General features: G+C 36.7%; 1 protein-coding gene across 3 annotated transcripts in view; it reads right to left on the reverse strand.

Moving 5' to 3' along the window:
* LOC137636439 (uncharacterized) overlaps positions 1 to 6,000 on the reverse strand; it is a 41,813-nt gene that overhangs the window by 19,982 nt on the left and 15,831 nt on the right. The window contains exon 1 of one of the 3 annotated variants that reach the window (XM_068368863.1): positions 5,376 to 5,509. The exons of the other annotated variants lie outside the window; for them this stretch is intronic. The gene's annotated coding sequence lies outside the window, so the exon portion shown is untranslated. Of the gene's footprint in view, positions 1 to 5,375; positions 5,510 to 6,000 lie in introns of those variants that run through there. 3 annotated transcript variants of the gene reach the window in all.

The following is a 6,000-nucleotide window of genomic DNA, read 5'->3' on the forward strand; positions in this document are numbered from 1 at the left end:
ACTATAAAAACTTGAACAAAACAAAAGGAAGAGAAATAAGATAGAATAGTGTGCCCCAGTGTACCCTCAAGCAAGAGAACTTTAACCAAAGACAGTGGAAGACCATGGTAGAGAGGCTATGGCACTACCCAAGACTAAAGAGTTTGATTTTGGGGTGTCCTTCTCTTAGAAGAGCTGCTTACCATACCTAAAGAGTCTCTTATACCCTTACCAAGAGGAAAGTGGCCACTAAAAATTTACAGTGCAGCAGTTAGCCCCTTGAGAGAAGAAGAATTGTTTGGTAATCTCAGTGTTGTCAGGAGCATGACAGAGGAGAATGTGTAAAGAATATGCCAGACTATTCAGTGTATGTGTAGGCAAAGGGAAAGTGAACCGTAACCAGAGAGAATGATCCAATGTAACACACACTGGCCAGTCAAAGGACCCCATAACTCTCTAGCGGTAGTATCTCAACGGGTGGCTGAATAGCGCCTAAGTCACATCTCCACCCAGTATGGGACCAGAAAAGGCCAGGCAATGGTTGGCAATGACGTAGCAGTTGGACTTATAGGCTCTTCCCCAACACCCCCCCCCCCATTAGCTCACAAAGATGAGGAGGTTACTGACATTACAAGGAGCTATCGAACTTGAGTGGATCTCGAACCCCCGCCCACCAGATCGTCGGGCAGGGACGTTTCCAATAGCTCATAAGGATGGGGAGATTGCAGACACTCCAAAAACTGTTGAGCACAACAGATCGCCATGAAGGGACGTTTCTAATAGGCTACCACAAGACAAACCATTCAACCTCCTGGAACGCTCAAGTGGTAGTTTTGAATTACTGTATGCTATCGTGTACCTGAACGGGTAAAGGAGAGGCAATCACAGCATCAGCTGTGACTAGAGATGTCATTAGTATCAAAGGAGATATGTAAATTTGAATCTTTCATGAAGTGTCCAGAAAATCCATTTCCTAAAGTAAAACTTTTCATACTTTTTTATTGAATGGTCAATATTTATAACATTTATGCATGAAAAGGACATCCAGCACAATAGAATACAAGTAAGCAACACATAAGTACAGTACTGTTAAACAAAGTAAGTAACACAGTAGCATGATATCAGTCTATTCAACATCAACCTATCCATGGATCAAACTAATGTTCTTCACAACCCTAACGAAAAATCCTCAAAGATTTTGAGGTAATCAGCCCGGTCCTGGCCCAGTGATTTCAGCCTTTGTCTGTAGCTGCACAAGTCCCTTCTTCTGGCACTTCTTGCTGACCTGGCTAACAACATGCTGGTCAATTAGAGTCTGAATAATGTAAATATAGCTATATTTGTTTATATTATTAATTGTACTGTTGATATAGGTAGTAGGTTGAGATACTACCGTTTGAGATTTATTGGGCCTTTTTGACTGGCCAGACAGTACTACATTGGATCCTTCTCTCTGGTTACGGTTCATTTTCCCTTTGCTTACACACGCACACCGAATAGTCTGGACTATTCTTTACATATTCTCCTCTGTGCTCATACACCTGACAACACTAAGATTAACAAACAATTCTTCACCTACTATGAGATTCAGGGCCTCTGTAACACGGTTTTTTCGCAATAACTTTTTTTCTATGAATTTCATAAATATAACGCTTATTCAGAATGCACATTATATCTACACATAAATTTTGACTATATTCTGCATTACGTAGGTTGAATAAATTTGGTACTTTATTAAGTAAAAGTGACGATTTTTGAAGACGGGCCAACTTACTCAGAGAAAAGGTTTCGAACGCACTCGTTACGTAACTTATGACGGCATTTCTTCTCTCTTTCTCGATCGATGATTGGTTATACGTAACGAAGGCTATACCTCTGCCAACAATAACACAAAAGTGTAGATAAAAGCAAAGCAGTACACCTTTATGAACTCTGAAACCTCTCCACTGAGAATTGTCATAATGAACAAACGAACAAAATATGTTAATAAATACAAAAACACTTCGATTATTAGTCTAACTCCCAGAATAAGTTTCCTAAGAAATTACAGTCTACTTTATAGGTCACAATCAGATTGACAAGGTGTATGGATTAGTTGGTAATTTTAAAAAACGTAGTAGACCAGCTTGATTTGATAACTGCTATATCCAATGTCCAGTATTTTTTATTTATTGTCTAGCTACCTACGTATTTACTGTAAAAAAAGAAAAAAATAAATAAATAACTGGTACCATATTTTGGCTTTAAACCTTCACCAGTAATTATCGTCAGAATGATGACTTCACGAGGCTCCACCCACTTTGGCCTCGTTGTAATTCAGGATAACACTGAAGGCTATCATGGGTATTGTTGGATCAGAAAATTTAAATTCTGGCTATCAAAACTAATTTTTCGAGTAGTTGTAAGAAGTGGTAAATGATCCTCAAGGATCCCAGCAGTTGGCCTAAACGTTTAATTCATGTATAGTACTGTTACGGCACTACTGCTACAGTACAGTAGTATTACTACGCTAGCACAAATACCCCACCCACATTTATGTATCGTTCCGCCATTCATAAAGTCTTTGTCATATTCTTTCACTGTGCAATAAGCCATGGCCTCCTCAGAAATTAAGTTTAACTTTAGATGATAGGTTATTTCATTAAGCTGACAAATTATGGCAACTGGGTATGTTATTGCCGATGTTGAAGCTAAAGATAAAGTATGGTATCATTCCTTCATTGCATTATCATCTTTACTACTATTTGTTTTGCTACATGTAGTAATTATTTTAAAGGATAAATGAATTATGTTCACTTCACTTCTATAAATTCCCATTAGATGTACAAATAAAACTCCTAAAACTATTCACGATTTATTTATAAAATGCAGTCATGCCCAAAACATAGCTAACACGGTTGGTCTGATGGAGATTTTAGCACAAAAATCTTATTTTAACAAAAATAGCTATATAAAGACTGTTTACATACAATCCCTCTCTTTCTCTCTCTTTTGGTGGCATAGTGAATAGTTAATAGAAATGTTCAAAAGCCTGAATGACATTACAAGTATTATAATCCTGTTACGCTAAATACAAATCAGACTATAAACATTGGATTTAAACTAGAAACTGAATAATTACCTATTCAGGCTATAGTAAATATGGCCACGGGCTTTCTCTTGACTGTATAAAGTTGCAAGTCGTAAGACAAATGCAGTTTTGCAACCACGGGGGCAATTCCAAATCCTGTTAGCCATTCTTGACTGTTATGGGTTTCAGAGCCGATGGAAGAAGTTGAATGGGTGTCTGGTGGATGGGCGGGGCAAAATTTTGTCAAAAAGTGTTTACATTGCTTACGTAGTGAATGTTTTCGACTCTTGGCTCGTTATCACTGGCCATGGCGTCGGCTAGATCATTTTTACTCTATAAAAATTAAAACTATTGTGTTTAGGTTATTGATAATGCTGACAAAATTTGTGTGTGGTTGTAAAATATACATATGTCAACTTTCAGCTACATCCGATGCTTTGATAAGGAGCAAAGTCCAAAAAACCGTGTTACAGAGGCCCTGAATCTCATAGTAAGGGGTTACTGCACTGTAATTATTCAGTGGCTACTTTCCTCTTGGTAAGGGTAGAAGAGTCTCTTTAGCTATGTTAAGAAACTCTTCTAGGAGAAGGACACTCCAAAATCAAACCACTGTTCTCTAGTCTTACAGTAGTGCCATATCCTCTGTACCATGGTCTTACACTGTCTTGGGTTAGAGTTCTCTTGCTTAAGGGTACACTCAGGCACACTATTCTATCATATCTCTTCCTTTTGTTTTGTTAAAGTTTTCATAGTTTATATAGGAGATATTTATATCTATGTTGTTACTCTTCTTAAGATATTTTATTTTTCCTTGTTTCCTTTCCTCACTGGGCTATTTTCCCTGTTGGAGCCCCTGGGATTATAGCATTCTGCTTTTCCAACTAGGGTTGTAGCTTAGCAAGTAATAATAATAATAATAATAATAATAATAATAAAACCCACTCCCTCATTAGAACAAAGGAGTAAAGAGATAATCTTAAATTGCAAGCACGGCAAACCACGGCAGAGCAAAGACCAGTTGAACCAAGTGGTTAATTCGATAATAAAATTAACACCAATATACTCGCCCATGCTGCTAACACACGTATTGTAACATGAACTGCTTGCTAGAACAAAGGAGTAATGAAATAAAGTTAAATTGAGAGCATAGAGCGTAGCGAGCTATAGAGGAGCAGTGAGATAAAGTTAAATGAAGAGCATAGTGAACCATGATGGAGCAAAGTCCAGTTGAACTAAATTATTTTGATAATTAAAATAACGTCAGTATTCTCACCCACACAGCTAACCCTCATAGTGTGTCATGTACTACTTGCCAGAACCCGGAAGCAATGAGATTTATGTTAAATTGCGAGAGGAACGAGTCACTGAACAGCAAAGACTAGTTGAATTAAGGGATTAATTTGATAATCAAAATAACACCAATATGCTTGCCCACATGCGTGTAGTACAACTTATATGCTTGGCAGAACAAAGCAATGAGAAAGTGAAATTGCGAACGAAGAAAGCCACGGATAATCAAAGACTAGTTGAACTATGTTATTGATTTGTTGGTTAAAATAAAAACACTAATATACTTGGCAACGTGACTAACGTACATAGGCAACATGTGCCGCTTGCAAGAACAGAGGAGTAATGAGATAATGTTAAGTTGTGAACGAAGCGAGCCAGGACAGAGCAAGACTAGGATACACTCTAAACTGTAGCCTAATTGATTATTGGCCAATTAAGCACCTACGCATAGCAATGATTAGCTCACTGGATCAAAGCCAAACAGCCAATGGCCAAAGAGCACTTCATCAACACTCATCCACAAACACTTAATAATCAAACTGCTAACTAAGCCAGCCAACACCTCACAGTTATCAAACCCACAAAATAACATTATCATCTGAACAAAACCCATGATAACATGTTATTTTATTTCTTATCTGATGTTCTGGTTTTCTTTTTTTTCTTTTTTTTCAATAGATAAATTGTATTTGGCACATTTCACAACGTAAACCCATCATGTAAATACTACATAAATATCTGCATACGTACTAAAGCGTATATCTTGGAATGAATGCATGTCACTGCGAACAGGAATATATACGCATTTGTAAATAGACCATAAATATGCACGTTTAAGTATGAGATCTGAAAAACAAATAAACAAAATTAAATGTTCCACTGCACTTCGTCATCCAATGTATAATAAAAAGGGAGATTGAATTACCAATACGGTATCTTTGATATTCTTTAAACAACCACGAACACGAGCAAAGAAAAACGAAGGCAATGATGAATGTAACAAACATCCATCAAAGAATAAAGTCAGTGCACTTACGAGAGTCGGTCGGTAACTGATGTGTGGAGAGGTTTATAATGTTCCCTGGACAGGTAAGCGAGTGGCGGATCAATGCTATAAGAAGGTATACCAGATCAATGGTTACTGACTGGCCTCAGTAGTCGGCCCCTTCACGTTATGGTCCCTCGTTCTCACGAAATATATGACTGTCTATTTTGCTTTCTCCTTGGTAGCTTGTCTGTTTACTTTCATCTGTTTTTGTTTATCTGCCAATTATTAGTCTCCAAAGTTGATCGTCGTGATTTTTTTTTTTTTTTTTTTTTTTTATTAATGACAAAAATATATCTCTGAGTTCTAACATTACTCAATACTTTTTTGTGTACTTTCTTTTGTGTAGTAAGTAGATGTATGCGAGAGGTGAAACGAATTCTTCACAAATAAAATCATTGAAATGAATTATTCACAAACAAAATAATTGAAACGAATTATTCACAAACAAAATCATTGAAACGAATTATTCACAAACAAAATCATTGAAACGAATCATTCACAAACAAAATCAAACTTTACTTTATTCAGTGAAATTATGGTTTATCCCTAGGCATTCAAATAACCCTAAAAATTATATCCTTGGTCCCAGACATTTATAAAAATCTACATGAAA

Source organism: Palaemon carinicauda, unplaced genomic scaffold (genome assembly GCF_036898095.1).
Source record: "Palaemon carinicauda isolate YSFRI2023 unplaced genomic scaffold, ASM3689809v2 scaffold3, whole genome shotgun sequence".
Classification (NCBI taxonomy): domain Eukaryota; kingdom Metazoa; phylum Arthropoda; class Malacostraca; order Decapoda; family Palaemonidae; genus Palaemon; species Palaemon carinicauda.